Source organism: Schistocerca piceifrons, chromosome 3 (assembly GCF_021461385.2).
Source record: "Schistocerca piceifrons isolate TAMUIC-IGC-003096 chromosome 3, iqSchPice1.1, whole genome shotgun sequence".
Classification (NCBI taxonomy): domain Eukaryota; kingdom Metazoa; phylum Arthropoda; class Insecta; order Orthoptera; family Acrididae; genus Schistocerca; species Schistocerca piceifrons.
Window position 1 is genome coordinate 956,043,700 of NC_060140.1, and position 11,387 is coordinate 956,055,086.

General features: G+C 42.8%; 1 non-coding gene across 1 annotated transcript; it reads right to left on the minus strand.

The window, feature by feature from the left end:
* Positions 1-7,576: 7,576 nt before the first annotated feature.
* On the minus strand, positions 7,577-7,651 carry Trnal-caa. The gene has a single exon. It is a non-coding gene; the product is annotated as a tRNA-Leu (tRNA).
* Between the last annotated feature and the right edge of the window lie 3,736 nt (positions 7,652-11,387).

An 11,387-nucleotide genomic window follows, 5' to 3' on the forward strand; every position in this document is an offset into this window, starting at 1 on the left:
TAGACTGGCAATGGCAAGGAAATCGTTTCTGAAGAAGAGAAATTTGTTAACATCGAGTATAGATTTAAGTGTCAGGAAGTCGTTTCTGAAAGTATTTGTATGGAGTGTAGCAATGTATGGAAGTGAAACATGGACGATAAATAGTTCAGACAGGAGGAGAATAGAAGCTATCGAAATGTGGTGCTACAGAAGAATGCTGAAGATTAGATGGGTAGATCACATAACTAATGAGGAGGTATTGAATAGAATTGGGGAGAAGAGGAGTTTGTGGCACATCTTGACGAGAAGAAGGGACCAGTTGGTAGGACATGTTCTGAGGCATCAAGGGATCACAAATTTAGAATTGGAGGGCAGCGTGGAGGGTAAAAATCGTAGAGGGAGACCAGGAGATGAATACACTAAGCAGATTCAGAAGGATATAGGTTGCAGTAGGTACTGGGAGATGAAGAAGCTTGCACAGGATAGAGTAGCATGGAGAGCTGCATCGAACGAGTCTCAGGACTGAAGACCACAACAACAACATTGTTTTCTCTCTATCAAAATCTTTCGTTTGATAACTACGTCTATCAGTAGTTAGTGGCTTTAGCTGTTAGAATCTTTTATTCAGCTGGCAGTATTGGCGCACGCTGTATTGCAGTAGTTTGAGTAACGAAGATTTTTGTGAGGTAAGTGATTCATGAAATCTTTGGGATTGGAATTATTATATTCTTCTTGAAGTCTGAGGGTATTTCGCCTGTCTCATACATCTTGCTCACCAGATGGTAGAATTTTGTAATGACTGGCTCTCACAAGGCTATCAGTAGTTCTAATGGAATGTTGTCTACTCCCGGGGCCTTGTTTCGACTCAGATCGTTCAGTGCTCTGTCAAACTCTTCACGCAGTATCTTATCTCCCATTTCGTCTTCATCTACATCCTCTTCCATTTCCATAATATTGTCCTCAAGTACATTGCCCTTGTATAAACCCTCTATATACTCCTTCCACCTTTCTGCCTTCCCTTCTTTGCTTAGAACTGGGTTGCCATCTTTTATGATTCTTGAGCCAAGTGTTAGTTATGATTAAGTCATGCTCTGTGCAAAATTCTACAAGGCGGCTTCCTCTTTCATTTCTTCCCCCCAATCCATAATCACCTACCATGTTTCCTTCTCTCCCTTTTCCTACTGACGAATTCCAGTCACCCATGACTATTAAATTTTCGTCTCCCTTCACTACCTGAATAATTTCGTTTATCTCGTCATACATTTCATCTATTTCTTCATCATCTGCAGAGCTAGTTGGCATATAAACTTGTACTACTGTAGTGGGCGTGGGCTTCGTGTCCAACTTGGCCACAATAATGCGTTCACTATGCTGTTTGTAGTAGCTAACCCGGACTCCTATTTTTTTATTCATTATTAAACTTACTCCTGCATTACCCCTATTTGATTTTGTATTTATAACCCTGTAATCACCAGACCAAAAGTCTTGTTCCTGCCGCCACCGAACTTCACTAATTCTCCCTATATCTAACTTTAACCTATCCATTTCCCTTTTTAAATTTTCTAACCTACCTGCCCGATTAAGGGATCTGACATTCCACGCTCCGATCCGTAGAACGCCAGTTTTCTTTCTCCTCATAACGACGTCCTCCTGAGTAGTCCCCGCCCGGAGATCCGAATGGGGGACTATTTTACCTCCGGAATATTTTACCCAAGAGGACGCCATCATCATTTAATCATACAGTAAAGCTGCATGTCCTCGGGAAAAAATACGGCTGTAGTTTCCCCTTGCTGTCAGCCGTTCGCAGTACCAGCACAGCAAGGCCGTTTTGGTTAATGTTACAAGGCCAGATCAGTCAATCATCCAGACTGTTACCCCTGCAACTACTGAAAAGGCTGCCGCCCCTCTTCAGCATCCGTATTTCGAGAATTTCAGATGTGTTCCGACCCGTGGCTCTACCCTTCATTCGTTCTCTGCGAAACCCTACATTTCAGCAGGATAATGCACGACCGCATGTTTCAGTTCCTGTACAGGCCTTCCTGGACACAGATAATGTTCGACTGCTGTCCTGGCCACCACATTCTCCAGATCTCTCACCAATTGACAACGTCTGGTCCATGGTGGCCGAGCAACTGGCTCGTCACAATACGCCAGTCACCTCTTGATGAACTGTTGTAGCGTGTTGATGCTGCATGGGCAGCTGTACCTGTACACACCATCCAAGCTCTGTTTGACTCAATGCCCAGGCGTATCAAGGCCGTTATTACGGCCAAAGGTAGTTGTTCTGGGTACTGATTTTTCAGGATCTATGCACCCAAACTGCGTGAAAATATAATCACGTATCAATTCTAGTGTAATATATTTGTCCAATGAATACTCGTTTATCATCTGCATTTCTTCTTGGTGCAGCAATTTTAATGGCCAGTAGTGTACATGGTCAGTGGGAAGTACGATCTTCGATTTTCTTTAGTGTTTTATAGATTATAGATGCAGTGGTAGATATGATGACTTTCTGAGCAAAGTTCAAATCACGGATGATGTCCTTACACACTTGTCTGCCTGTCGTCTGCAATCTGCTCTAGGCCAATGATAGGTGAACTGCTAGAAACGCCTTGATTTGGCTTCCGGAATAATTAATTCCTCTTGAAGCAGAAAGGAGACGTCGCGGTGAGCATCATGTCTGCAGTCAGCGTTTTATGGACCTAATTCCAACCGTAGGCAGCAGTGATGCTGGGTGAAAACCTCGAATAGCGTGTTGATGACGCAGAACGGGCAACGGTCAAGCCGTCTATCGAAGCCGCGTAGAAAGCACATGTAAACGAGGTGAGTGAGCGCTGATTCAATTGCAGATACCTCCAGTGCGTACCACTACACCTGCCTACAACATTTATGGCAGGTAATAGCAGGATCTTATCCCGAGGAACGACGCATACGGAACCAGACTATTAATTTTCACACGATGGCGTCTAAGGTCCGTTATATGATGGCTCGTTAGTTACAGAGATCTTTATCTTGTTTTGAAATTGTGCTCAAACATATGTGGCATATTATGTTCAGTATTAATACTTCAGTTATGTGTGATGGATTCTGATGAAGGAAAGGAATTACCGATAACTGGGCAACTGATACTTGTTTTTGTGGTGTGCAGCGTGTTGCGTGGGTTTGAATTATTATAATCGTGGATTTACAGGTCTATAGAAAATTCCTTTTTCCTAGAATTTGTAAAACCAAGTCTCTTGCGTAATAAACATAAATTTAGTGGGTGATGTAGCAACTGCGGATTTAGCTACGAATATAATAAGACAAAAATTGCGAGAATGACAGTTCACTTACAGCTGTCAGTCGCTATCATACAATGTAAGGAAAGAAAGAGGAAGGATAGCTTTTCTGTGGTGAAAATAAATATACCGAAAATTTAATAGTCTACCATGCACAGGCGGAGTAGAGTATAAAATAATTATAGACATTATGGAACATCCCCTTTGAAAAATTATAAATTACTATGCTGATAAACCTCTTACGTTAGTTGATTTTCAAACAGCTGAGCAGAACTTAGAGTACTCAGACATTTCTCTCTTTACTTATTCTGATCAACACTAAACTGACACACAATAGTTTTAGCGCAACGCAGTCTGACTTTCAGTAATCCCTACAAAAGAATGGCCCTGACTAACAATAACCTATACCTTTCATGAATCACTTACCACACAAAAATATTCGTTACTCGAGCTACTGCAATACGGCGAGCGCCAATACTGCCAGCTAACTACTGATAGGCATAGTCAGCAAATGAAAGATGTTGATAGAGAACAAGCAAAGTATTTACCTTAATAATGTTCAAAAGTCATAATACATATATCACTTCATGATATCCAGTATTACAAATTTACTCTCTCTGATGGACACACATCCAGATCGTCCGCTCTCAAAACTCCGCCATCTCTCTCCCCACATCCACCACTGCTGGCGGCTCACCTCCAACTGCACAACGCTACGCGCTCTTCACATCCAACTGCCCAACACTACAATAGCAAATATTCCAACAATGCAAACCAGCCACAGACTTCACACAGCACAGTCAGTGATTTTCATATAGATCTCTACGTGGCATTACCAACATAAAAACCTAAACAGCCAACTTACAACATTACTGTGGTTAATCCAGAAATTTATTTACACTGTTTTAACTGCTTAATTATGGCTTAAAGCATCTTCGAAAGAGAGACAATTAGAGGAAGAAAACCTGTAACACCGAAAATGCAGATAAAATACAATCTGCACCATGCAAAACATTCGCAGTTTAGTATCCGTTGATAACTTTGTAAGTAGGCTGTTTAGGTTTTTATGTTGGTAACGCCACGTAGTGCTCTGTATGAAAATCACTGGCTGTGCTGTGTGCAGTCTGTGGCTTGTTGGCATTGTTCGAATATTCGCTATTGTAGTGTTAGGCAGTTGGATGTGAACAGCGCGTAGCGTTGCGCAGTTTGAGGTGAGCCGCCAGCAGTGGTGGATGTGGGGAGAGAGATGGCGGCGTTTTGAGAGATTACTACGTGAGCACGATCTGGACGCGTGTCCGTCAGAAAAAGGAAATTTGTTTAATTGGATGTCACAAAATTTTATATATATATTTGACTTTCGAACGCTATTAAGATAAATACATTGTTTGTTCTCTATCAAAATCTTCCATTTGCTAACTATGACAATCAATAGGTAGTGCGTTCAGTAGTTAGAATCTTTTATTAAGCTGGCAGTACTTGCGCTCGCTGTACTGCAGTAGTTCGAGTAACGAAAATTTTTATGAGGTAAGTGATTCATGAAAGGTATAGCGTATTGTTAGTCAGGGACATTCTTTTGTAGGGATTATTCAAAGTAATGTTGCGTTGCGCTAAAAATATTGTGTGTCAGTTTAGTGATGATCAGAAAAAGGAAAGAGAGAAATGTCTGAGGACGTTCAGTTTTCCTGAGCTGTTTGAAAATCAATTAACGTAGAAATTTACCAGCACAGTCATTTATAGTTTTTCAAAGGAGACGTTACAACTTTCACTGTACTTTTGATTCTAAAGATGTAAGCTGCGTTACATAAACTATATTTAGTACGTAATCGATCCACGATAATTCGTGCATCATAAGAATAAACCTGACGTAAACATTGCAGTATATATTCTTCCGCGCCGGCCGAAGTGGCCGTGCGGTTAAAGGCGCTGCAGTCTGGAACCGCAAGACCGCTACGGTCGCAGGTTCGAATCCTGCCTCGGGCATGGATGTTTGTGATGTCCTTAGGTTAGTTAGGTTTAAGTAGTTCTAAGTTCTAGGGGACTAATGACCTCAGCAGTTGAGTCCCATAGTGCTCAGAGCCATTTGAACCATTTTTTTTATATTCCTCCGCGTTTTCTGGAACCACATTGGATTTCCGTTTCACGTGGGACTGCGGCCAAGCTGTCTCGAGTACTGTCAAGTACGATAATAAGGGTACGTTTTGCACTGTGCGTTACTCGCACATAGACTTAGCGATAATAGGGGACAACAGCTTTACCGTCGCATTTAACTCGGACAGAACTGGCCGTTCAGATGGTACAGCTAGCCTGCAGTGACGTGGCCAGCTGCAGTTCAAACGTAAAAACAGATGAGCAGAGGAACAATGCAGCTCCGAATGTAATTTAATTCTTAAGCAAAATAAAATAATACAGTTCAAATCTCCCACAATACCCTGTAAGACTACACGAAAACCGCAACACGTTGTCGTTTTTAGTTAACGTACAATGTAATTAAAAACAAGAATGATGAAAACATCTGACTTAACCACAGCGTAATTTTTCTGCATAAGCTGTGTATAACGTAAGAGGTACTGAAGGATTTCACCGTATAGTTCAATATTGAAGCCACTGAAGGTATTACTTACAGTCAGTCGTCTGGTAATCTCATAGCTCCTTCCTTACCCGAATCCAAGAAATACATTTCAGCTCTGGAAGTGTCACCTGCTGCGTTGATAGCGAACCCATCATCAACAGAATCAACGAAGCCAGCCAAGGCGCAGCATTTTCTCTTCTTCTTTGAAGACGAGCTGTTCTACTGCATATCCCGCCGACGTTCGGCAGTGATGTGTGAAAAAGCTGCGTGAGTTGGTTGCAATGCGTCTGTCAGCTTAACAGTGTTTAGGCCAAATCCCGCAGCTTGGCTCCATGTCAGTTCTGTCGCGTTCATATTGTAATGGTACAGCAGCAAATGTAAAAATGCAGCATTTGTATGATGTGCTCCATGCTGCGAAAATGATTGTTTTTCATGTTTCTACGGTAATTATCTATCTCTGTGTTATAAAACGTTGGACATAGTCCAAATGGAGAGATTTGGTTTTTCATTTTTGTAAGTGTCTTAATTTAAAATACTTTTATGAACAGTCTTTCATAAAACATCGATAGTTAAAAATCTGTATTTGGAATGGAAACAGGCATTTCGCGTCCAATATGTAATTAGAAAGAAGAAGACGTGCATTATTCATAAAAAATAATTATGAGTTTTATAATTACGAGACGTAGGTATTTCAAATTGAACGAGAAAAAAATGGTGTTGGGGAGATTTGAACCAAAGCACAAATAACCGCATTTGGGTGTTATTCCATTACGCTACCGTTACGCTACACATTTATCAGGAATTTGTTAAACAACTGCATTATATGCAACACTGGGAAAACTTCAGAGCCGATTATCTCCGTGAAGTTACGAAAATCATTAAGAACAGCTTATTTCTTGACACTTTTTAGCCGTGTTTCACTGGCGTGTTTCACTGCGGCACAGAAAGGAACCTCAGCCATTTTCCTACTGCGCATTAACAGCGCGATAGTCAAAGCACAACGCCGCAGAGGCTGTGACTGTACACGATTTTTAAATAAAAACTACGTCGCTAAAGCGTGATTAAGAAAACCGTTGATGGCTGTTAATACATTTGCTTATCTTAAAGTTACATTTAACGTAACTCAGTAATAAGATATCTAATACATAAGTCGACCTACTTCCAACAGCGTAACAACAACAGTTTACGTTTTTGTTTACATCAGGTTTATTCTTATGATGAACGGCTTATAGTGTATTTATTTTTGACTGTGTATAATTGATTATAATTATAATGAAAATATTGTAATTGCTGGGTACTAACTAAGGGAATGTACCGATAGCAACGACGAATTGGTAGCTGCTGTGCCGTTGTTTATCTCTGTCGCGTTGAGAGCAGAGAGGGGGCAGAGCAGCCTAGAGTCATGAAAGAGTGCGGAAGTGTTTGTTGGGCGCTACCGCAGACGCGGTCTGCAGCTATGCTCGCGCCGGTGTGTGCGCGCCAGATTTGTTAACCCGCGGGTATTGGGAGCTCGGTAGGAGTGGACAGTCGGAGGGAGCTGCAATTCCAACTGTTGCCTGTCCCATAATTATCCGTGGCTCTGCAGGCGACTCGTGGTTCTCATCGAACATCAGTAGCACCAACAACTGCAGCTCAACATTGTCGTCAGCTACATTCTTCGTCGTCCGCACAGCTACTACATCGTAAGACTGTTAAGTGAAAAATTATAAACTTACGTTGATACTGAAACTTCCTGGCAGATTAAAACTGTGTGCCGGACCGAGACTCGAACTCGGGACCTTTGCCTTTTGCGGGCAAGCGCTCTACCAACTGAGCTACCCAAGCACGACTCACGCCCCTAGACGAGGTACTGGCAGAAATAAAGCTGTCTGTTACGTTGATACTGCCCAGCAAAAACTTGCAATATGGTTCAAATGGCTCTGAGCACTATGGGACTTATCTTCTAAGGTCATCGGTCCCCTAGAACTTAGAACTACTTAAACCTAACTAACCTAAGGACATCACACACACCCATGCCCGAGGTAGGATTCGAACTTGCGACCGTAGAGGTCGCGCGGTTCCAGACTGTAGCGCCTAGAACCGCTCGGCCACTCCGGCCGGCTAACTTGCAATAGTTAAAACTTGTGGAGCACCTGTGTTGTCATTGTACTCAGACATTATTACCAAGTAGGATCCCTTTCCTTTCCAAGCAATCACCGAGTGTTGTAAGAATATGAAAATTGATTAAATATTTGCTACCTGTTTTGTGTGCTCGCTAATGACCAGTTTCCGTCTAAATTTTCTGCCTCAGTAACTGTTCATTCTTGTATTCCATGACAGAGGCTACATGAAGTAAAGTAAAATTTCACTGGCAAAACTATCAATTAAAGATACAGCACAAATTAAGAGAGCGCAATTTCATTTATTCTATATTTAGCTTACCGAGTGACTTCTGCTCACTTGGTATGTATTATATTGTTGTTACTTCAAAATTAAAACCAACTGCTCATTTGCTTAAAGTAAATTCAGTTCAATCTTTCATTAATCGAAAGTAAATTGCTTGTCTTTTTCTAAATTTTGCGTTACGTTACACCGAGGTTACTGAAAGTATTTATTTTTACGTAACAGAGTTTAAGTTAAGCCAGTCATTCATTTAACCAGTAACTCCATTTAACTTTACTTTGAAAATTTAATATTTCAGAATAAGTAAACTCAGTGCTTTCTGATTCATTTATTTTCTCGTGAACTGTTGCGCTGTGGAAAAGCGTGACAATCTTGTGTGGCCACGCCAGCGATTATTTGCTCAAATTTGTCTGCCGTATCTTTCTCAAGATTCTGGAGATTCATTGCCTTAGCGGGCTGGTGACTGTCTAATTATCCCCTTTTTAGTTAATCAGTGTTTCCATTGTGTTATCAGTGACTTTTGTAGTAAATATTAGGCGGTACCCTTTTCCCCTGTGACGTTCGTGAGCAATTCCACTCATTTCAAAATTATCTTCATCATTTAACAAGTTTAGAATAGATTCTTTCTACAGAAGAGTCTGTTGTACACTTTCCTCCAACCAACCGGAATTATTTTGCTGCGGTAAATTTTCACTAGTCATATGCGATCACGGTCTGTGATATTACAGTCCAGTAGGCCGATTATGAAGGGGGAGGTTACACACCTATTTAGTTTTGATAACGAATCGCGGGAGGAATTTGACGCAGTTTCACTGTGATAAGAATCCGGCCTTTCAGTTGTTAATGTTTCGAGGTTCGTGGCTAGCTTGCCGTCTATGATGCTGTGCTCACGACTTTAGGTAGGAACGAAATGCGACTAGCCCGCTATTGGCAGAAACCGGTACGCATTACATTGCAGTTGTGCGACTTTACACGTGCATGGAAGTGAAATATTTTCACAATATGAGATGTAAACAGAAGATCGTGATTTGATTCTAAAGATGCAAACCAAGTAAAAGTCGCCAGCACCAAGAAGTGAAATTCCACTCATTTGAAAGGAGATGGAAAGTAAATAAATCCATGGTGAAATTTTCTGAGAAAGTTAGCCATTTCTACGATAAGAATCTCAAACGACATGGAAATAAAATAAAGGCAGTAAGTGGACTTCCACATCGTATGTCTGAGAAAGCGGACTGATATTCCTTTCTGCGCTTGGGCCGCTAGTGGCAAAGGAAATCAACTCATCGGTCACCACAGTCAACAATAAGAAAAATGGTTTTAGTACGTAATCACGTTAAACATCTGAAGAACAAGAACCGAGAGCGGAAAACGTCTTAATATCCTAAACTTTGCGGACAATGCAGCAAAATGTTTTAAAATTGTGCATGAAATTGGACCTCGCGTGGGATGTGAAAAACATCTGCAGACTGAGTGACATTCAAGGGTGTCCATTGCAGTGTAAGTAACAAAGGGATGTCAGCATCTTCCACTACTCCACAATATGAAGTCGGTGTCTAGTTTCTGGAAAATATTGAACACCAGCGTCAAAAGAGAACCGAATCTCTGATAACACGATTAACTGCTCCTTTAACACCAATGGGAGCAAATTTTTTCTGCTCATCAAATATAATGGATCTGCTCAAAAGTGCGCAACCCAGAAGACAGGGTCGGATGTCGACGTAATTCCTTTTTGCTTAAAGACGCTCACTGACGATATTATCAGCTCCGGACACTTACACACAATCAGCGAGTATTTGAAAGACTGGAGTGGAAATTCTCTGTGGACGGCCACCAGAGTGGATTGGTATTGTCGCCTTTAGAGTTGTTACCAGGCCCGATAGGGTATATATGGGAGTGAACTGCGTCAGATGTTGAGTGATCACTGTAAATGACACGCAGATGCCGCGTACTCTTGCGAGACAGCATAATCAGCACCTGACAGAGTTTGAAAGCTGATAGAATAATGTAATATTCAGGTTTTTGGGGCATTCAAATGTCACAGTAGCTGTGTTGAATTTCTGACGACGTCTGACCACCACAAGCAATGACCACCGTAATGTGCACCCAGCAGATCGTAACGCCTTCTCATCTGTGCCTCACATCCGAGAACATTCTGCAACATTTCTGTCGTCCCATACCAGTAGCAACCGGACTCGTGAATTACCGCCCCGAGTATTGGCTGTCGGTAACACCGGAAGACAAACGGCTGCATTTGGGGTGATGCCGCGACCGGAAAGCCTGGACCGTTGATGACCGACGTCACACCGTGTCCAGCGATGGATCGCCGTTCTGCGCTACTCCGGATGACAATCGTCGGCAGGTATGGCAGGAATCTGCTGTGGGGTCCCATTCTTCCAATATTTTGGAAAGGCACAGTTGCTGGTGTCACGCTGTAGGGAGTCACCTGGTACGGTTTCAGATCACAGGTGGCGTGATTGACAGGACCCTGACTGCAAATCGGCAGGACATCTAGCGTCCTCGTGTGTTACCTCTCATGCTGTCCGCCCCTGGTAGCTGAGTGGTCAGCGCGACGGAATGTCATACCTAACGGCCCGGGTTCGATTCCCGGCTGGCTTGGAGATTTTCTCTGCTCAGGGACTTGGCGTTGTGTTGTCCTCATCATCATCATTTCATCCCCATCGACACGCAAGTCGCCGAAGTGGCCTCAGCTCGAAGGACTTGCACCAGACGAACGGTCTACCCGACCGGAGGCCCTAGCCTACTGTACTGTGGCGACGTTTTTCTCTAGTCCAATGCTCGTTCAGACACGACATGTGTCGCTATGAAATGTCTGCGTGATGTTGAGGCACTCTTATGAACAACAAGACCCCCAGATCTGTCCTGAATGGAATGTGTGTGGATCAACTCTGGCCTTGCCGTAGTGGTAACGCCGGTTCCCGTCGAATCACCGAAGTTAAGCACTGTCGGGCTGGGCTAACACGAGGATGGGTGACCTCCCGCTCTGCCGAGAGCTGTTGGCAAGCGGGGTGCACTCAGCCCTTGAGAGACAAACTGAGGAGCTACTTGACTGAGAAGTAGCGGCTCGGGTCTCGTAAACTGACCGCCGAGACAGCTGGTGTGCAGACCACGTACACCTCGGTATCCGCATACAGTGACGTCGGTGTGCTTAGGATGACACG